This window comes from Panulirus ornatus, chromosome 7 (assembly GCF_036320965.1).
Source record: "Panulirus ornatus isolate Po-2019 chromosome 7, ASM3632096v1, whole genome shotgun sequence".
Lineage (NCBI taxonomy): Eukaryota > Metazoa > Arthropoda > Malacostraca > Decapoda > Palinuridae > Panulirus > Panulirus ornatus.
The window spans coordinates 12,405,416-12,427,790 of record NC_092230.1 but is presented as its reverse complement, the minus strand read 5'-3'; the positions used below and the strand labels follow the sequence as shown (position 1 = coordinate 12,427,790).

Below are 22,375 nucleotides of genomic sequence, written 5' to 3'. Positions count from 1 at the left end.
ACTTGACCCTCAACCCTACTGTACCTAATAACCTTGCTCTTATTCACATTTACGCTCAACTTTCTTCTTTCATACGCTTTACCAAACTCAGTCACCAGCTTCTGCAGTTTCTCACATGAATCAGCCATCAGCGCTCTATCATCAGCGAAGAACAACTGACTCACTTCCCAAGCTCTCTCATCCACAACAGACTGCATACTTGCCCCTTTCCAAAACTCTTGCATTCACCTCCCTAACAACCCCATCCATTAACAAATTAAACAACCATGGAGACATCACACACCCCTGCCGCAAACCTACATTCACTGAGAACCAATCACTTTCCTCTCTTCCTACACGTACACATGCCTTACATCCTCGATAAAAACTTTTCCCTGCTTCTAACAACTTGCCTTCCACAGCATATATTCTTAATACCTTCCACAGAGCATCTCTATCAACTCCATCATATGCCTTCTAAGGATCCATAAATGCTACATAAAAATCCATTTGCTTTTCTAAGTATTTCTCCCTTACATTCTTCAAAGCAAACACCTGATCCACACATCCTCTACCACTTCTGAAACCACACTGCTCTTCCCCAATCTGATGCTCTGTACATGCCTTCACCCTCTCAACCAATACCCTCCCATATAATTTACCAGGAACACCCAACAAACTTATACCTCTGTGATTTTAGCACTCACTTTTATCCCCTTTGCCTTTGTACAATGGCACTATGCAAGCATTCCCCCAATCCTCAGGCACCTCACCATGAGTCATACATACATTAAATAACCTTACCAACCAGTCAACAATACAGTCACCCCCTTTTTTAATAAATTCCACTGCAATACCATCCAAACCTGCTGCCTTGCCGGCTTTCATCTTCCGCAAAGCTTTTACTACCTCTTCTCTGTTTACCAAATCATTTTCAAAATCTTCAAAATACTCACTCATTCCATCTCCTTCTCACATCACCACTACTTGTTATCACCTCCCCATTAGCCCCCTTCACTGAAGTTCCCATTTGTTCCCTTGTCTTACGCACTTTATTTACCTCTTCCAAAACATCTTTTTATTCTCCCTAAAATTTAATGATACTCTCTCACCCTAACTCTCATTTGCCGTCTTTTTCACCTCTTGCACCTTTCTCTTGACCTCCTGTATCTTTCTTTTATACATCTCCCACTCAATTGCATTTTTTCCCTGCAAAAATCATCCAAATGCCTCTCTCTTCTCTTTCACTAATAATCTTACTTCTTCATCCCACCACTCACTACCCTTTCTAATCAACCCACCTCTCACGCTCCTCATGCCACAAGCATCTTTTGAGCAAGCCATCACTGCTTCCCTAAATACATCCCATTCCTCCCCCACTCCCCTTACCTCCTTTGTTCTCACCTTTTTCCATTCTGTACTCAGTCTCTCCTGGTACTGCCTCACACAAGTCTCCTTCCCAAGCTCACTTACTCTCACCACTCTCTTCACCCCAACATTCTCTCTTTTTTTCTGAAAACCCCTATAAATCTTCACCTTCGCCTCCACAAGATAATGATCAGACATCCCTCCAGTTGCACCTCTCAGTACATTAACATCCAAAAGTCTCTCTTTCACACGCCTATGAATTAAAACGTAATCCAATAACGCTCTCTGGCCATCTCCCCTACTTACATATGTATACTTATGTATATCTCACTTTTTAAACTAGGCATTCCCAATCACCAGTCCTTTTTCAGCACATAAATCTACAAGCTCTTCACCATTTCCATTTACAACACTGAACACCCCATGTATACCAATCATTCCCTCAACTGCCACATTACTCACCTTTGTATTCAAATCACCAATCACTATAACCCGGTCTTGTGCATCAAAACCACTAACCCACTCATTCAGCTGCTCCCAAAACACTTGCCTCTCATGATCTTTCTTCTCATGCCCAGGTGCATAAGCACCAATAATCACCCATCTCTCTCTCCATCAACTTTCACTTTTACCCATATCAATCTAGAATTTACTTTCTTACACTCTATCACATACTCCCACCACTCCTGTTTCAGTAGTGCTACTCCTTCCCTTGCTCTTGTCCTCTCACTAACCCCTGACTTTACTCCCAAGACATTCCCAAACCACTCTTCCCCTTTACCCTTGAGCTTCGTTTCACTGAGAGCCAAAACATCTAAGTTCCTTTCCTCAAACATACTACCTATCTCCTTTTTTCTCATCTTGGTTACATCCACACACATTTAGACACCCCAATCTGAGCCTTCGAGGATGATGAGCACTCCTCGCATGACTCCTTCTTCTGTTTCCCCTTTTAGAAAGTTAAAATACAAGGAGGGGAGGGTTTCTAGCCCCCCGCTCCCGTCCCCTTTAGTCGCCTTCTACGACACGTGAGGAATGCATGGGAAGTATTCTTTCTCCCCTATCCCCAGGGAAAATATCATGTTGAAAATATCATGTCAAAAATTAATTTAACATTTTAATACTGTACATTTACCCTACCAAATATCATAGCTTAGCTTAGCCTAACAAACATTCTCAGAGCACCTACATTTCTCACCCACAACTATCCTATGTATTTTGTATTCTCTTTATCCTGTTTAACTCAATCTGCTTTAATGGAGAATATACAATGCAGCAGTATTCAATTCAAGCTTACTTCTTACTACACATAATCCCAATATCAACCAACTAATTATCAGGCTTGAAAGCACTATCTTTTCAGTACGTTCCTTATATTCATTTCACATTTAACTCCCAAATCTTCAACATTTACTTCACATTCTATATCTCCTGTAAGGCCTCTGCATGTAAGCACTGATATAGTGATGATTGCCCACAACTTATTTGTTAATATTTCCCTTCATTACATTTTATCAAGTTCACATCTGTCCACCTCCAGATTACATTTAGTTTTTCTTCATCCTGCACAGAACCTTAATTGCTATATGCAAAACATCTGACTTCATTCACTGTTACTACTTCATCTATAAATTACATCATGATGACAAGGAGTCCTGCAATTAGAATCATTCCTTGCACTTCCCCTTCCACATCTTCCTAAGACTTTGTCCATTTGCAACTCCTGTACGCTTTCTGTTATTTGATCCATTTGCCTGACTTTCCTTCCACATTTTGTCTTGAAATTTTCTATTGTAACACTCCATAGTTTACTCTATCAAATGCTTTTGCAACATCGTGTCCATTCTTTTTCCATTCATAAATGTTTCATAGGTGTCCTTTGATTTATTTAGCAGTTGTCTTTGCATGCTTTTACCAGAACAATTCCACGCTATTCTTCATCTATGAGTCTGTTGGAAATAAAACGTTCCACTTATGTTTTTATCACTCTCAAATACTTTAATCATGTGCAAAGTTAGGATGACTAATCTTTATTGTTTAAGCAGTAATTTACATATTCCTCTCTGTAATGACTGTTAGCCTTTTTTTTCAATATTCCAACTGATCTTGGTATTGCATCTGCAGTAGTGTAAGAGGTCTGGCTACAGTATCTTTCATCTTCTTTAGCAGTAATTTACATATTCCTTTCTGTAATGACTGTTAGCATTTTTTTTTTAAATATTGCAACTGATCTTGGTATTGGATCTGCAGTAGTGTAAGGGGTTTGGCTACAGTATCTTTCATCTTATTTAGCAGTGCAGTATAACCTCCAAAACTCAATATGCTTGTGGAAATTTGCCCTTTCAGGTAACGAAAATTCTAATTATTAAATTCTCATGAACATACTGAATAATTCAGAAATTGCCTGCAAAAGCCATGCACAAAAACAAATTGCAAAGAGCCCTCACGGATTCCCTCACTATCATCACGTTATGTAGCTTCTAACATTGAACAAACTTATGTAGCCCTCCTATACTTGCTTGATATGACTCTGGCTCAACTACATTGTATTCTTTTCTTTGCAATATCATCATAAATCTTCAGAGCTCTATACCTGACCTGAAGGTTATCAAGGCAGCTTTTAGTCGTCTCGTGTCGAATCCTTTATGTATGACAAACATAAGTGGATTTCTAATCCTCATGGTTACCTTAGCAGACAGTGGAGTAGAGTGGACCACAGCACTTGAATTTTCTCTTCAATTTTCTTTATGTTGTGGACTGTAGATACACCTTGGCTGTAAAAATACCCAAATGCTGACACTGCCTCGTAAGATTTCCAACTTCATTTTAAAGGTCAGGGGGTTCTGTTACATTTAATTATTGGTTCTGGGATAAGAGATGATGTTAAACATTTTATGCTATATCAACAAACAGACACAGTGGGTTGCAAGGAAATCACATTAATAGGTATACCCAAAACACACAGCAAAGATCTGCACATAACATTGGTAACTGCAAGACTGGCCCATAGGCAGGAACATGAAGTACTCCACTCACAACCCATGCTTACTCCACCCACCAGCCCTCCCAGAGGTTTTGGTGCACTTTCTACCGTGCTGATGCTCCCTCACCGGCATAAGCCCATCTTGAGATTTCTAGCTTTGTTCCTAAGGTCAGAAATGTTCTCTTCTATTTAACTACTGGTTCTGGGGTTGGAGATGTTGCTTGGTGTTTGGATGCCATACTTACAAACACAAACGCAGCAGATGTAGGAAAATCATATTAGCAGGTATAGCCAAATCACACAAGTAGCACAGATCTGCACACTATGGTGGGAACAGTGAAACTAACCCACTGGCATGAAAGTGGCATGCTCCTCTCAGGACCTATGCTTAATCCACCCACAACCCTCAGAGAGGTTTTGGTGTACTTTCCACAGCAAACACATTCTAAAACATTTTACTTGTTTGTTAACATCTTACATAAAGTAAACACTAACATATGTAAGCAAATAAGCATTACTAAATGCCTTGATCTTCTCTTGCTTGGTGATGTTGTAAATAGTCATCATGATGACAGTGGAGTCCTTCATAAGTGCTGTCTTGGATTCGCCCTCAATCAGCCTCTCATACAACTTCATCTTATTTCCAAGGCCTGAAGATACTCCTCTTAAGCTTTGTGTGAGATATAGATAGCTTTAAGGAGCTGTCAGACTATTGCTGATGACACTTGAAAGGAGCCATTGTCCACAATAGTAATCAGGGGGGCTCAAAATACACAAATGTGCAAAACCAGCAAACAAAACCATGCCACAAAGCAAATGAGATGGGAAATAATCAACAAGTGCCATAAAACATGGGGTGGTGAGTACATTAATAGCTGTGGTGTGGTGCATGCACAATTTGAAATATCTATACAAATCTCAATTTTTCGGACACTGGAAGGGAGCCAACTGAAATTGAAAAATATACTCTGGTCTGAACATTTCATAGTCTCAAATTACAGGCAACATAAGTTTTACTGTAGCAGGAATTCCATCTGGCTCTGGGGGTGAATTTATTTTAAAGTCGATCGATTGGTCTGGCTATGTCTCTTTCTTTTCAAGTTTATATCTATTAACCATGTCTCCAATGTTGTTTAATTTGTTTATGGATGGGGTTGTTAGTGAATGCAAGGGTTTTGGAGAGAGGGGCAAGTATGCAGTCTGTTGTGGATGAGAGGGTTTGAGAAGTGAGTCAGTTGTTGTTTGCTGATGATACAGAGCTGGTGGTTGATTTGGGAAAGAAACTGCAGAAGCTGGTGACAGAGTCTGGTAAAGTGTGTGAAAGAAGAAAGCCGAGAGTATATGTACATAAGAGTGCTGGTGGCTGATTCAGGTGAGAAACTGCAGAAGCTGGTGACTGAGTTTGGTAAAGTGTGTGAAAGAAGAAAGCTGAGAGTAAATGTGAATAAGAGCAAGGTTATTAGGTACAGTGGGGTTGAGGGACGAGTCAATTGGGAGGTAAGTTTGAATGAAAAAACTGGAATAAGTGAAGTGTTTTAGATATATGGGAGTGGATTTGGCAGCGGATGGAACCATAGAAGCAGAAGTGATTAACTGGGTGGGGAGGGAGTGAAAGTTCTGGAAGCATTGAAAAATGTGTGGAAGGCGAGAACATTATCTCAGAAAGCAAAAATGGGTATGTTTGAAGGAATAGTGGTTCCAACAATGTTATATGGTTGCAAGGCGTGGGCTATAGATAGGGCTGTGCGGAGGAGGGGGGATGTGTTGGATATGAGATGTATGAGGACAATACGTGGTGTGAGGTGGTTTGATAGAGTAAGTAATGAAAGGTTTAGAGAAATGAGTGGTAATAAAAAGACTGTGGTTCAGAGAGCAGAAGAGGGAGTATTGAAATGGTTTGGTCACATGGATAGAATGAGTGAGGAAAAATTGACAAAGAGGTGGAGGGAACGAGGAGAAGTGGGAGACCAAATTGAAGGTGGAAGGATGGAGTGAAAAGATTTTCAGTGATCGAGGCCTGAACATACAGGAGGGTGAAAGGCATGCAAGGAATAGAGTGAATTGGAACGGTGGTATACCAGGGTTGCCGTGCTTTCAATGGATTAAACCAGGGCACGTGAAGCGTCTGGGTTAAACAATGGAAAGATTTGTGGGGCCTGGATGTGGAAAGGGAGCTGTGGTTTTGGTGCATTATACATGACAACTAGAGACTGAGTGCGAAGGAATGTGGCCTTTGTTGCATTTTTCCTGGCGCTACCTCGCATGCATGCGGGGGGAGGGGCTTGTCATTTCATCAACTCTATCATATGCATTCTCCAGATCCATAAATGCTACATACAAATCCATTTGCTTTTCTAAGTATTTCTCACATACATTTTTCAAAGCAAACACCTGATCCACACATCCTCTACCACTTCTGAAACCACACTGCTCTTCCCCAATCTGATGCTCTGCACATGCCTTCACCCTCTCAATCAATACCCTACCATAAAATTTCACAGGAATACTCAACAAACTTATACCTCTATAATTTGATCACTCACTCTTATCCCGTTTCCCTTTGTACAATGGCACTATGCAAGCATTCTGCCAGTCCTCAGGCACCTCACCATGAGTCATACATACATACATACCAATGTAAATAATGTCAAGTCTAATGTGGTAGTTACCAACACAGGAGCCCCCTAAGGTTGTGTATTGTCCCCTGTTCCCTTTACCTTGTACACAGATGACTGTAGGAGTGGAACTGATGACTGTACCATTATGAAATATGCCGACGATACAGTTATCCTAGGAAAAGTTGTCAATGATAATTATGAACCCTATTTAACTCGTCAAAAAATTTGTTGACTGGAGTAAACAAAATTTTTTGGAGCTTAATGTTAAGAAAACTAAGGAGATGATATTCAATATCAGAACTAAAAATAAACATGTACCCAACTTATTAACAATTGAGGAAGAACATGTTCAAAGAGTAAACCAGTACAAGTATTTGGGACTCATGATTGATGACCAGTTGAAAGGCAGTGTTAATACGGATATGGTGTCAAGGAAATGTAACCAAAGACTACACTTTGTACATACATTGCACAACCTAAATGTAGATAAAGTGATCATTAACTTATGTTACAAATAAATATTAGAATCAGTTCTAAATTTTTCAATGACTGCCTGGTATGGGAAACTTACTTGTAAAGATAAAAGTAAGTTGGGAAGAATTGTTAAAAAGGCAGGAAAATTAGGTGCGGCGACCACATCACTAGATAAGCTTTATCAGACAGGTGTAATGAAACAAGTAGATAGGATTATGAAAGATGTAACCCATCCGCTATACAATTGTTACACATATCTAAAATCAGGAAGGATGTTAGCTTTGCCCATGCAGCATACTGATAGATACAGAAAGTCTTTTGTACCTAAAAGCATCCTCCTTTTCAATCATTTGTCATCACAATAGGAAAGTAAAATATTAAAGTGTTTCCTTTAATATTTTATTGCTTTATTGATTTTATTATTCTTTTAATGTAGAAACACTAGGGAGCTCTCAAAGCCAAGAAGAATTTCATTTTGTAATATATTTTGTATTACAATTTGACTAATAAAAACTTACTTACTTATTAAATAACCTTACCAAACAGTCAACAATACAGTCATCACCTTTTTTAATAAATTCCACTGCAACACCATTCAAACCCACTGCCTTGCCGGCTTTCATCTTCTGCAAAGCTTTTACTACCTCTTCTCTGTTTACCAAATCATTCTCCCTAACCCTCTCACTTTGCACACCACCTCGACCAAGACATCCTATATCTGCCACTCTATCATCAAACACATTCAACAAACCTTCAAAATACTCACTCCATCTCCTTCTCATATCAACACTACTTGTTACCATTAGCCCCCTTCACTGAAGTTCCCATTTGTTCCCTTGTCTTATGCACTTTATTTACCTCCTTACAAAACATCTTTTTTTTCTCCCTAAAATTTAATGATACTCTCTCGCCCAACTCTCATTTGCCCTCTTTTAAGCCTCTTGCACCTTTCTCTCGACCTCTTGCCTCTCTCTTTTATACATCTCCCACTCATTTGCATTATTTCCTTGCAAAAATCGTCCAAATGCCTCTCTCTTCTCTTTCACTAATAATCTTACTTCTTCATCCCACCACTCATTACCCTTTCTACTCTGCCCACTTCCCACGCTTCTCATGCCACAAGCATCTTTTGCATAAGCCATCACTGCTTCCCTAAATATATCCCATTCCTCCCCGACTCCCCTTACCTCCTTTGTTCTCACCTCTTTCCATTCTGTACTGTCTCTCCTGGTACTTCCTCACACAAGTCTCCTTCCCAAGCTCACTTTCTCTCACCACTCTCTTCACCCCAACATTCTCTCTTCTTTTCTGAAAACCTCTACAAATCTTCACTGAAGTTCCCATTTGTTCCCTTGTCTTACGCACTTTATTTACCTCCTTCCAAAACATCTTTTTATTCTCCCTAAAATTTAATGATACTCTCTCGCCCAACTCTCATTTGCCCTCTTTTATGCCTCTTGCACCTTTCTCTTGACCTCTTGCCTCTTTCTTTTATATATCTCCCACTCATTTGCATTATTTCCCTGCAAAAATCGTCCAAATGCCTCTCTCTTCTCTTTCACTAATAATCTTACTTCTTCATCCCACCACTCACTACCCTTTCTAATCTACCCACCTCCCACGCTTCTCATGCCACAAGCATCTTTTGCATAAGCCATCACTGCTTCCCTAAATATATCCCATTCCTCCCCCACTCCCCTTACCTCCTTTGTTCTCACCTCTTTCCATTCTGTACTCAGTCTCTCCTGGTACTTCCTCACACAAGTCTCCTTCCCAAGCTCACTTTCTCTCACCACTCTCTTCACCCCAACATTCTTCTTTTCTGAAAACCTCTACAAATCTTCACTGAAGTTCCCATTTGTTCCCTTGTCTTATGCACTTTACTTACCTCCTTCCAAAACATCTTTTTATTCTCCCTAAAATTTAATGATACTCTCTCGCCCAACTCTCATTTGCCCTCTTTTACGCCTCTTGCACCTTTCTCTTGACCTCTTGCCTCTCTCTTTTATACATCTCCCGCTCATTTGCATTATTTCCCAGCAAATATCATCCAAATGCCTCTCTCTTCTCTTTCACTAATGATCTTACTTCTTCATCCCACCACTCACTACCCTTTCTAATCTACCCACCTCCCACGCTTCTCATGCCACGAGCATCTTTTCCACAAGCCATCACTGCTTCCCTAAATATATCCCATTCCTCCCTTACTCCCCTTACCTCCTTTGTTCTCACCTTTTTCCATTCTGTACTCAGCCTCTCCTGGTACTTCCTCACACAAGTCTCCTTCCCAAGCTCACTTTTTCTCACCACTCTCTTCACCCCAACATTCTCTCTTCTTTTCTGAAAACCTCTACAAATCTTCACCTTCACCTCCACAAGATAATGATCAGACATCCCTCCAGCTGCACCTCTCAGCACATTAACATCCAAAAGTCTCTATTTCGCGTGCCTATCAATTAACACGTAATCCAATAACACTCTTTGGCCATCTCTCCTACTTACATACATATACTTATGTATATCTCTCTTTTTAAACCAGGTACTCCCAATCACCAGTCCTTCTTCAGCACATAAATCTACAAGCTCTTCGCCATTTCCATTTACAACACTGAACACCCCATATACACCAATTATTCCCTCAACTGCCATATTACTCACCTTTGCATTCAAAGCTTCCATCACTACAACCAGTCTCGTGTATCAAAATTACTAACACACTCACTAAGCTACTCCTAAAACACTTGCCTCTCATCTTTCTTCTCATGCCCAGGTGCATATGCACCAATAATCACCCATCTCTCTCCATCAACTTTCAGTTTTACCCATATCAATCTAGAGTTTACTTTCTTACACTCTATCACATACTCTCACCACTCCTGTTTCAGGAGTAGTGCTACTCCTTCCCTTGCTCTTGTCCTCTCACTAACCCCTGAATTTACTCTCAAGACATTCCCAAACCACTCTTCCCCTTTACCCTTGAGCTTCGTTTCACTGAAAGCCAAAACATCCAGGTTCCTTTCCTCAAACATACTACCTATCTCTCCTTTTTTCTCATCTTGGTTACATCCACACACATTTAGACATCCCCAATCTGAGCCTTCGAGGAGGATGAGCACTCCCCGCGTGACTCCTTCTGTTTAGCTGTTTAGAAAGATAAAATACAAGGAGGGGAGTCGCCTTCTATGACACATGAGGAATGCGTGGGAAATATTCTTTCTCCCTTATCCCCCGGGATAATAGATAATAAATAAATAAATCTATTAACGCATGCTTGTCATAAGTGAATATTTCATCATCAATTTCATCATGCATTCTAATACTAAAAAGCTGATTTAAACTTGTTAATTAACATCTGACATCCTTTGGTGATCATTTACATAACTGTTACCCTCCTGAATATACCAATATGGCCTTTCGTTTTTTTCCGTTCATGTAAGCAATCAGGACTTTTGGGTTTTGATCCATACATCAAATTACAATTTCTTGCTTTAGTCTCTGTTCTCTTTAATTTTTGACTGCATTCCTTATTCTTTCATGTTACTGTTCCACTCTGTCTTTGCTTATTACAAATCTTATTCTTTATTCCATTCTCTTTGTCTATTCATCCATTGCTTCCCATAACATGGTATTCTTCTGTCATAATATATTCTACGTTGTACAAATAATTTCAAGTACGTGCAAGAAACTGCATCGGTTGTTCTTGCATTACTGCAATTCAGAATGTCTATCTATTCCATATTTTCTATAAGATTATCAATTTCATTCTACTTCATCTTTACAAAACAGAAGCTGAAGTTCTCTGACATATTTACATCTTTTATTTCATCTTATCTGCTTGTATTCATTTCAGTGCTATAGTTAGTACATACTTCACTCACAATATGGGCAGAGACACACATTTTTGAGGCCTAAAATATACGGCATCAGAGTTTTGTTGTTTGTAAAAATCAAATTGTGTTATAATTTGAACTAGGCTGAAAGCCTCACATTAGCCTATTAGTTTATCAAATTGTTCCCTTTCACCTACCATGACAAATGTCTAAATGTTTCAGCTGTAGCAGGATTTGGGTCTCAATCTAGTCTTTCTAACAGATATAAATAATCCCATTCCTACAGCCTAATTGCAACAGCCCCATCTGTAGAAACAAAGATTAAGTTAAAAATAATGGCATGTGCCTTTCTATGGCAGAGTTCTTAAATCTTTGATATATATCATCATCTATTACTCATCCTTCCTTTGGCAGTATTTACAGGAACATTCTTTTTTTTAAAACTTTAAGATCAACTTTATTCAAAATTGCAATCTGGATAGTGCCCAACACATATCTACACAGGTTTTCATAAACCCCTCTTCAACTGATTTTGCACACTGAAACATTCATAATCCTCTTTATTACTGTGTAACCACACAGTAGTAAATTTTGTAGATAATGGGAACTTCGGTGAAGGGCGCAAGTGGGGAGGTAATAACAAGTAGTGGTGATGTGAGAAGGAGATGGAGTGAGTATTTTGAAGGTTTGTTGAATGTGTTTGATGATAGAGTGGCAGATATAGGGTGTTTTGGTCGAGGTGGTGTGCAAAGTGAGAGGGTTAGGGAAAATGATTTGGTAAACAGAGAAGAGGTAGTGAAAGCTTTACGGAAGATGAAAGCCAGCAAGGCAGCAGGTTTGGATGGTATTGCAGTGGAATTTATTAAAAAAGGGGGTGACTGTATTGTTGACTGGTTGGTAAGGTTATTTAATGTATGTATGACTCATGGTGAGGTGCCTGAGGATTGGCGGAATGCGTGCATAGTGCCATTGTACAAAGGCAAAGGGGATAAGAGTGAGTGCTCAAATTACAGAGGTATAAGTTTGTTGAGTATTCCTGGTAAATTATATGGGAGGGTATTGATTGAGAGGGTGAAGGCATGTACAGAGCATCAGATTGGGGAAGAGCAGTGTGGTTTCAGAAGTGGTAGAGGATGTGTGGATCAGGTGTTTGCTTTGAAGAATGTATGTGAGAAATACTTAGAAAAGCAAATGGATTTGTATGTAGCATTTATGGATCTGGAGAAGGCATATGATAGAGTTGATAGAGATGCTCTGTGGAAGGTATTAAGAATATATGGTGTGGGAGGAAAGTTGTTAGAAGCAGTGAAAATTTTTTATCGAGGATGTAAGGCATGTGTACGTGTAGGAAGAGAGGAAAGTGATTGGTTCTCAGTGAATGTAGGTTTGCGGCAGGGGTGTGTGATGTCTCCATGGTTGTTTAATTTGTTTATGGATGGGGTTGTTAGGGAGGTAAATGCAAGAGTTTTGGAAAGAGGGGCAAGTATGAAGTCTGTTGGGGATGAGAGAGCTTGGGAAGTGAGTCAGTTGTTGTTCGCTGATGATACAGCGCTGGTGGCTGATTCATGTGAGAAACTGCAGAAGCTGGTGACTGAGTTTGGAAAAGTGTGTGGAAGAAGAAAGTTAAGAGTAAATGTGAATAAGAGCAAGGTTATTAGGTACAGTAGGGTTGAGGGTCAAGTCAATTGGGAGGTGAGTTTGAATGGAGAAAAACTGGAGGAAGTGAAGTGTTTTAGATATCTGGGAGTGGATCTGGCAGCGGATGGAACCATGGAAGCGGAAGTGGATCATAGGGTGGGGGAGGGGGCGAAAATCCTGGGGGCCTTGAAGAATGTGTGGAAGTCGAGAACATTATCTCGGAAAGCAAAAATGGGTATGTTTGAAGGAATAGTGGTTCCAACAATGTTGTATGGTTGCGAGGCGTGGGCTATGGATAGAGTTGTGCGCAGGAGGATGGATGTGCTGGAAATGAGATGTTTGAGGACAATGTGTGGTGTGAGGTGGTTTGATCGAGTGAGTAACGTAAGGGTAAGAGAGATGTGTGGAAATAAAAAGAGCGTGGTTGAGAGAGCAGAAGAGGGTGTTTTGAAGTGGTTTGGGCACATGGAGAGGATGAGTGAGGAAAGATTGACCAAGAGGATATATGTGTCGGAGGTGGAGGGAACAAGGAGAAGAGGGAGACCAAATTGGAGGTGGAAAGATGGAGTGAAAAAGATTTTGTGTGATCGGGGCCTGAACATGCAGGAGGGTGAAAGGAGGGCAAGGAATAGAGTGAATTGGAGCGATGTGGTATACCGGGGTTGACGTGCTGTCAGTGGATTGAAGCAGGGCATGTGAAGCGTCTGGGGTAAACCATGGAAAGCTGTGTAGGTATGTATATTTGCGTGTGTGGACGTATGTATATACATGTGTATGGGGGGGGGTTGGGCCATTTCTTTCGTCTGTTTCCTTGCGCTACCTCGCAAACGCAGGAGACAGCGACAAAGTATAATAAAAAATAATAAATAATATGGTTTCTAGTCAAATAGCACAAATCTACACACAATGGTGGTAACTATGAGACTGACTTGGATACGGGCGTAGCCATTCTTCATCTGTTCCTACCGCTACCTCACTAATGCAGGAAACAGTATTCAAACATGGAAAAAAAAAAGTAAAAAATGCTTTCTAGGCACTCCAACAACTAAAGTAACTCATTTCTATGAAATACAAACAAATCTAACCGCTGGCACCAAGAAAGAAAAAGATACACTATGCCTTGGGCATAGATGCTGTATGCAGCGACTTTTTGTACCAATTTCAAATATTTTTGGCTTGTATTTGTCTTCAGCTTTTTCCCTTGATTGTTTTGGCGAGTATTGTTTATTTCCAAATCTACAGGCCTGATCATGAGATCATATCTAAAAAAAAATCAAATGTCTAAGGAACCAAGTGGCTACCAAATGGGAAAATAATAATACCTAGTACTAAATTTATTTTTTTCAGCAAAAGGCAGGTGACCTACAAAGCCCCTGCAGACCCTCTGGCACATGTACAGATACCTGGTCTTTATCAGCAAGACTACAAGAAAGCTTGCTTACCTAACCAGAAAAATTTCTTCACCTGGGCATGTAACTGCAATCTTTTTTAGTGTTATCTATGCATTTGCTACTGGACTGAGAGATCTAGTTGCAAAATATGATCCCATCTGAGTCTAACATCGTGCTTGTTTATGTAGTAATCGAGGTTCAGCAAAAGCTGTTTAAGGTGGGCAATAAAAATTTGGCAACGTTTGATTATACCAAAATTTTCTATGTAATATGGTTGTGAATATATCTAATATTTCCTTAGAGTGCCAGAGACTCAAAGCTTTTCTGTTTCAGGTGTATAATTAAACGAAACAGAAGCAAATCTATATCCAAAAGATGTACATCGAAACAGTCCTTTAAGAATATAAAGGCATTGCTTAAAAGATTCCTAGTATCTCTTGTACCTGCTTACAAAACAACAAAGGCATTAGTGCAAAACATGAAAGATACTGGCTCTGTGAAAAATTCAAATACGGATTGGTAAGAATGGTATGGTAGTGTTGTCCCTAACACTACTAAGGCGATATGGCACACATTGAAAAAATATCAATCCACAAGATAACATAGCTTCGACAGGAATCATCCATATCATCAATGTAGCAGATGCTGAAACTTGAAGATAGTAAAAAAAAAAAAATTCTTTCCTATATACCACAAATGGGTGATTATTGGTGCCTATGCACCTGGGCATGAGAAGAAAGATCATGAGAGGCAAGTGTTTTGGGAGTAGTTGAGTGAGTGTGTCAGCAGTTTTGATGGACGAGACCAGGTTATAGTGATAGGTGATTTGAAAGCAAAGGTGAGTAATATGGCAGGTGAGGGTATAATTGGTGTACATGGGGTGTTCAGTGTTGTAAATGAAAATGGTGAAGAGCTTGTACATTTATTTGCTGAAAAAGGACTGGTGATTGGGAATACCTGGTTCAAAAAGAGAGATATACACAAGTATACGAATGTAAGTAGGAGAGATGGCCAGAGAGCGTTATTGGATTACGTGTTAATTGACAGACGCACGAAAGAGAGACTTTTGGATGTTAATTTGCTGAGAGGTGCAACTGGAGGGATGTCGGATCATTATCTTGTGGAAGCGAAGGTGAAGATTTGTGGGGGTTTTCAGAAAAGAAGAGAGAATGTTGGGGTGAAGAGAGTGGTGAGAGTAAGTGAGCTTGGGAAGGAGACTTGTGTGAGGAAGTACCCGGAGAGGCTGAGTACAGAATGGAAAAAGGTGAGAACAAAGGAGGTAAGGGGAGTGAGGGAGGAATGGGATGTATTTAGGGAAGCAGTGATGGCTTGCGCAAAAGATGCTTGTGGCATGAGAAGCGTGGGAGGTGGGTTGATTAGAAAAGGTAGTGAGTGGTGGGATGAAGAAGTAAGATTATTAGTGAAAGAGAAGAGAGAGGCATTTGAACAATTTTTGCAGGGAAAAAATGCAAATGAGTGGGAGAAGTATAAAAGAAAGAGGCAGGAGGTGAAGAGAAAGGTGCAAGAGGTGAAAAAGAGGGCAAATGAGAGTTGGGGTGAGAGAGTATCATTAAATTTTAGGGAGAATAAAAATGTGTTCTAGAAGGAGGTAAATAAAGTGCGTAAGACAAGGGAGCAAATGGGAACTTCAGAGAAGGGGGCTAATGGGGAGGTGATAACAAATAGTGGTGATGTGAGAAGGAGATGGAGTGAGTATTTTGAAGGTTTGTTGAATGTGTTTCATGATAAGAGTGGCAGATATAGGGTGTCTTGGTCGAGGTGGTGTGCAAAGTGAGAGTTTTAGGGAAAATTATTTGGTAAATAGAGAAGAGGTAGTAAAAGCTTTACGGAAGATGAAAGCCGCCAAAGCAGCAGGTTTGGATGGTATTGCAGTGGAATTTATTAAAAAAGGGGGTGACTGTATTGTTGACTGGTTGGTAAGGTTATCTAATGTATGTATGATTCATGGTGAGGTGCCTGAGGATTGGCGGAATGCTTGCATAGTGCCATTGTACAAAGGCAAAGGGGATAAGAGTGAGTGCTCAAATTACAGAGGTATAAGTTTGTTGAGTATTCCTGGTAAATTATATGGAAGGGTATTGATTGAGAGGGTGAAGGAGTGTACAGAGCATCAGATTGGGGAAGAGCAGTGTGGTTTCAGAAGTGGTAGACGATGTGTGGATCAGGTGTTTGCTTTGAAGAATGTATGTGAGAAATACTTAGAAAAACAAATGGATTTGCATGTAGCATTTATGGATCTGGAGAAGGCATACGATAGAGTTGATAGAGATGCTCTGTGGAAGGTTTTAAGAATATATGGTGTGGGAGGAAAGTTGTTAGAAGCAGTGAAAAGTTTTTGTCGAGGATGTAAGGCATGTGTACGTGTAGGAAGAGAGGAAAGTGATTGGTTCTCAGTGAATGTAGGTTTGCGGCAGGGGTGTGTGATGTCTCCATGGTTGTTTAATTTGTTTATGGATGGGGTTGTTAGGGAGGTGAATGCAAGAGTTTTGGAAAGAGGGGCAAGTATGCAGTCTGTTGTGGATGAGAGAGCTTGGGAAGTGAGTCAGTTGTTGTTCGCTGATGATAAGAGCGCTGGTGGCTGATTCATGTAAGAAACTGCAGAAGCTGGTGACTGAGTTTGGTAAAGTGTGTGAAAGAAGAAAGTTAAGAGTAAATGTGATAAGAGCAAGGTTATTAGGTACAGTAGGGTTGAGGGTCAAGTCAATTGGGAGGTAAGTTTGAATGGAGAAAAGCTGAGGGAAGTGAAGTGTTTTAGATATCTGGGAGTGGATCTGGCAGCGGATGGAACCATGGAAGCGGAAGTGGATCATAGGGTGGGGGAGGGGGCGAAAATTCTGGGAGCCTTGAAGAATGTTTGGAAGTCGAGAACATTATCTCGGAAAGCAAATATGGGTATGTTTGAAGGAATAGTGGTTCCAACAATGTTGTATGGTTGCGAGGCGTGGGCTATGGATAGAGTTGTGTGCAGGAGGGTGGATGTGCTGGAAATGAGATGTTTGAGGATAGTATGTGGTGTGAGGTGGTTTGATCGAGTAAGTAATGTAAGGGTGAGAGAGATGTGTGGAAATAAAAAGAGGTGGTTGAGAGAGCAGAAGAGGGTGTTTTGAATGGTTTGGTCACATGGAGAGGATGAGTGGGAAAGATTGACCAAGAGGATATATGTGTCGAGGTGGAGGGAACAAGGAGAAGTAGGGAGACCAAATTGGAGGTGGAAAGATGGAGTGAAAAAGATTTTGTGGATCGGGGCCTGAACATGCAGGGGGTGAAAGGCGGCAAGGAATAGAGTGAATTGGACGATGTGGTATACCGGGGTTGAGTGCTGTCAATGGATTGAACAGGGCATGTGAAGCGTCTGGGGTAAACCATGAAAGCTGTGTAGGTATGTATATTTGTGTGTGTGGACTATGTATATACATGTGTATGGGGGGGGGGGGTTGGGCCATTTCTTTCGTCTGTTTCCTTGCTACACTCGCAAACGCAGGAGACAGTGACAAAGTATAATAAAAAATAATAAATAATATGGTTTCTAGTCAAATAGCACAAATCTACACACAATGGTGGTAACTATGAGACTGACTTGGATACGGGCGTAGCCATTCTTCATCTGTTCCTACCGCTACCTCACTAATGCAGGAAACAGTATTCAAACATGGAAAAAAAAAGTAAAAATGCTTTCTAGGCACTCCAACAACTAAAGTAACTCTTTCTATGAAATACAAACAAATCTAACCGGCTGGCATCAAGAAAGAAAAAGAACGAACTATGCCGAGGGCATTAGAAAGCGTGTATGCAGCCACTTTTTGTACCAATTTCAAATATTTTTGGCTTGTATTTGTCTTCAGCTTTTTCCCTTGATTGTTTTGGAGAGTATTGTTTATTTCCAAATCTACAGGCCTGATCATGAGATCATATCTAAAAAAAAAATCAAATGTCTAAGGAACCAAGTGGCTACCAAATGGGAAAATAATAATACCTAGTACTAAATTTATTTTTTCTACCAAAAGGCAGGTGACCTACAAAGCCCCTGCAGACCCTCTGGCACATGTACAGATACCTGGTCTTTATCAGCAAGACTACAAGAAAGCTTGCTTACCTAACCAGAAAAATTTCTTCACCTGGGCATGTAACTGCAATCTTTTTTAGTGTTATCTATGCATTTGCTACTGGACTGAGAGATCTAGTTGCAAAATATGATCCCATCTGAGTCTAACATCGTGCTTGTTTATGTAGTAATCGAGGTTCAGCAAAAGCTGTTTAAGGTGGGCAATAAAAATTTGGCAACGTTTGATTATACCAAAATTTTCTATGTAATATGGTTGTGAATATATCTAATATTTCCTTAGAGTGCCAGAGACTCAAAGCTTTTCTGTTTCAGGTGTATAATTAAATGAAACAGAAGCAAATCTATATCCAAAAGATGTACATCGAAACAGTCCTTTAAGAATATAAAGGCATTGCTTAAAAGATTCCTAGTATCTCTTGTACCTGCTTACAAAACAACAAAGGCATTAGTGCAAAACATGAAAGATACTGGCTCTGTGAAAAATTCAAATACGGATTGGTAAGAATGGTATGGTAGTGTTGTCCCTAACACTACTAAGGCAATATGGCACACATTGAAAAAATATCAATCCACAAGATAACATAGCTTCGACAGGAATCATCCATATCATCAATGTAGCAGATGCTGAAACTTGAAGATAGTAAAAAAAAAAAAATTCTTTCCTATATACCACAAATGGTTGATTATTGGTGCCTATGCACCTGGGCATGAGAAGAAAGATCATGAGAGGCAAGTGTTTTGGGAGTAGTTGAGTGAGTGTGTCAGCAGTTTTGATGGACGAGACCAGGTTATAGTGATAGGTGATTTGAAAGCAAAGGTGAGTAATATGGCAGGTGAGGGTATAATTGGTGTACATGGGGTGTTCAGTGTTGTAAATGAAAATGGTGAAGAGCTTGTAGATTTATTTGCTGAAAAAGGATTGGTGATTGGGAATACCTGGTTCAAAAAGAGAGATATACACAAGTATACGAATGTAAGTAGGAGAGATGGCCAGAGAGCGTTATTGGATTATGTGTTAATTGACAGACGCACGAAAGAGAGACTTTTGGATGTTAATTTGCTGAGAGGTGCAACTGGAGGGATGTCTGATCATTATCTTGCGGAAGCGAAGGTGAAGATTTGTGGGGGTTTTCAGAAAAGAAGAGAGAATGTTGGGGTGAAGAGAGTGGTGAGAGTAAGTGAGCTTGGGAAGGAGACTTGTGTGAGGAAGTACCCGGAGAGACTGAGTACAGAATGGAAAAAGGTGAGAACAAAGGAGGTAAGGGGAGTGAGGGAGGAATGGGATGTATTTAGGGAAGCAGTGATGGCTTGCGCAAAAGATGCTTGTGGCATGAGAAGCGTGGGAGGTGGGTTGATTAGAAAAGGTAGTGAGTGGTGGGATGAAGAAGTAAGATTATTAGTGAAAGAGAAGAGAGAGGCATTTGAACAATTTTTGCAGGGAAAAAATGCAAATGAGTGGGAGAAGTATAAAAGAAAGAGGCAGGAGGTGAAGAGAAAGATGCAAGAGGTGAAAAAGAGGGCAAATGAGAGTTGGGGTGAGAGAGTATCATTAAATTTTAGGGAGAATAAAAATGTGTTCTAGAAGGAGGTAAATAAAGTGCGTAAGACAAGGGAGCAAACGGGAACTTCAGAGAAGGGGGCTAATGGGGAGGTGATAACAAATAGTGGTGATGTGAGAAGGAGATGGAGTGAGTATTTTGAAGGTTTGTTGAATGTGTTTCATGATAAGAGTGGCAGATATAGGGTGTCTTGGTCGAGGTGGTGTGCAAAGTGAGAGTTTTAGGGAAAATTATTTGGTAAATAGAGAAGAGGTAGTAAAAGCTTTACGGAAGATGAAAGCCGCCAAAGCAGCAGGTTTGGATGGTATTGCAGTGGAATTTATTAAAAAAGGGGGTGACTGTATTGTTGACTGGTTGGTAAGGTTATCTAATGTATGTATGATTCATGGTGAGGTGCCTGAGGATTGGCGGAATGCTTGCATAGTGCCATTGTACAAAGGCAAAGGGGATAAGAGTGAGTGCTCAAATTACAGAGGTATAAGTTTGTTGAGTATTCCTGGTAAATTATATGGAAGGGTATTGATTGAGAGGGTGAAGGAGTGTACAGAGCATCAGATTGGGGAAGAGCAGTGTGGTTTCAGAAGTGGTAGACGATGTGTGGATCAGGTGTTTGCTTTGAAGAATGTATGTGAGAAATACTTAGAAAAACAAATGGATTTGCATGTAGCATTTATGGATCTGGAGAAGGCATACGATAGAGTTGATAGAGATGCTCTGTGGAAGGTTTTAAGAATATATGGTGTGGGAGGAAAGTTGTTAGAAGCAGTGAAAAGTTTTTGTCGAGGATGTAAGGCATGTGTACGTGTAGGAAGAGAGGAAAGTGATTGGTTCTCAGTGAATGTAGGTTTGCGGCAGGGGTGTGTGATGTCTCCATGGTTGTTTAATTTGTTTATGGATGGGGTTGTTAGGGAGGTGAATGCAAGAGTTTTGGAAAGAGGGGCAAGTATGCAGTCTGTTGTGGATGAGAGAGCTTGGGAAGTGAGTCAGTTGTTGTTCGCTGATGATAAGAGCGCTGGTGGCTGATTCATGTAAGAAACTGCAGAAGCTGGTGACTGAGTTTGGTAAAGTGTGTGAAAGAAGAAAGTTAAGAGTAAATGTGATAAGAGCAAGGTTATTAGGTACAGTAGGGTTGAGGGTCAAGTCAATTGGGAGGTAAGTTTGAATGGAGAAAAGCTGAGGGAAGTGAAGTGTTTTAGATATCTGGGAGTGGATCTGGCAGCGGATGGAACCATGGAAGCGGAAGTGGATCATAGGGTGGGGGAGGGGGCGAAAATTCTGGGAGCCTTGAAGAATGTTTGGAAGTCGAGAACATTATCTCGGAAAGCAAATATGGGTATGTTTGAAGGAATAGTGGTTCCAACAATGTTGTATGGTTGCGAGGCGTGGGCTATGGATAGAGTTGTGTGCAGGAGGGTGGATGTGCTGGAAATGAGATGTTTGAGGATAGTATGTGGTGTGAGGTGGTTTGATCGAGTAAGTAATGTAAGGGTGAGAGAGATGTGTGGAAATAAAAAGAGTGTGGTTGAGAGAGCAGAAGAGGGTGTTTTGAAATGGTTTGGTCACATGGAGAGAATGAGTGGGGAAAGATTGACCAAGAGGATATATGTGTCAGAGGTGGAGGGAACGAGGAGAAGTGGGAGACCAAATTGGAGGTGGAAAGATGGAGTGAAAAAGATTTTTAGTGATCGGGGCCTGAACATGCAGGGGGGTGAAAGGCGTGCAAGGAATAGAGTGAATTGGAACGATGTGGTATACCGGGGTCGATGTGCTGTCAATGGATTGAACCAGGGCATGTGAAGCGTCTGGGGTAAACCATGCAAAGTGTGTGGGGCCTGGATGTGGAAAGGGAGCTGTGGTTTTGGTGCATTATTACATGACAGCTAGAGACTGAGTGTGAACGAATGGGGCCTTTGGTGTCTTTCCTAGCGCTATCTTGCACACATGAGGAGGAGGGGGTTGTTATTCCATGTGTGGCGAGGTGGCGATGGGAACAAATAAAGGCAGACAGTATGAATTATGTACATGTGTATATATGTATATGTCTGTGTGTGTATATATATGTGTACATAGAGATGCATAGGTATGTATATTGTGCGTGTGTGGACAAGTATGTATATACATGTGTATGTGGGCGGGTTGGGCCATTCTTTCGTCTGTTTCCTTGCGCTACCTCGCTAACGCGGGAGACAGCGACAAAGCAAAATAATAATAAAAAAAAATGTTTTGGAAGGAGGTAAATAAAGTGTGTCAGACAAGAGAACAAATGGGAACATCAGAGAAGGGGGCTAATGGAGAGGTAATAACAAGTAGTGGTGATGTGAGAGGGAGATGGAGTGAGTCTTTTGAAGGTTTGTTGAATGTGTTTGATGATAGAGTGGCAGATATAGGGTATTTTGGTCTAGGTGGTGTGCGAAGTAAGAGGGTTAGGGAGAATGATTTGGTAAAAAGAGA

At 40.6% G+C, this 22,375-nt stretch overlaps 1 protein-coding gene across 5 annotated transcripts in view; it reads right to left on the bottom strand.

The window, feature by feature from the left end:
- The window catches only part of Sgf11 (SAGA associated factor 11kDa), a 431,536-nt gene that overhangs the window by 283,608 nt on the left and 125,553 nt on the right, over nt 1-22,375 (bottom strand). Inside the window, exon 2 of one of the 5 annotated variants that reach the window (XM_071663262.1) lies at nt 4,035-4,121. The exons of the other annotated variants lie outside the window; for them this stretch is intronic. The gene's annotated coding sequence lies outside the window, so the exon portion shown is untranslated. The remainder of the gene's footprint in view (nt 1-4,034; nt 4,122-22,375) is intronic. 5 annotated transcript variants of the gene reach the window in all.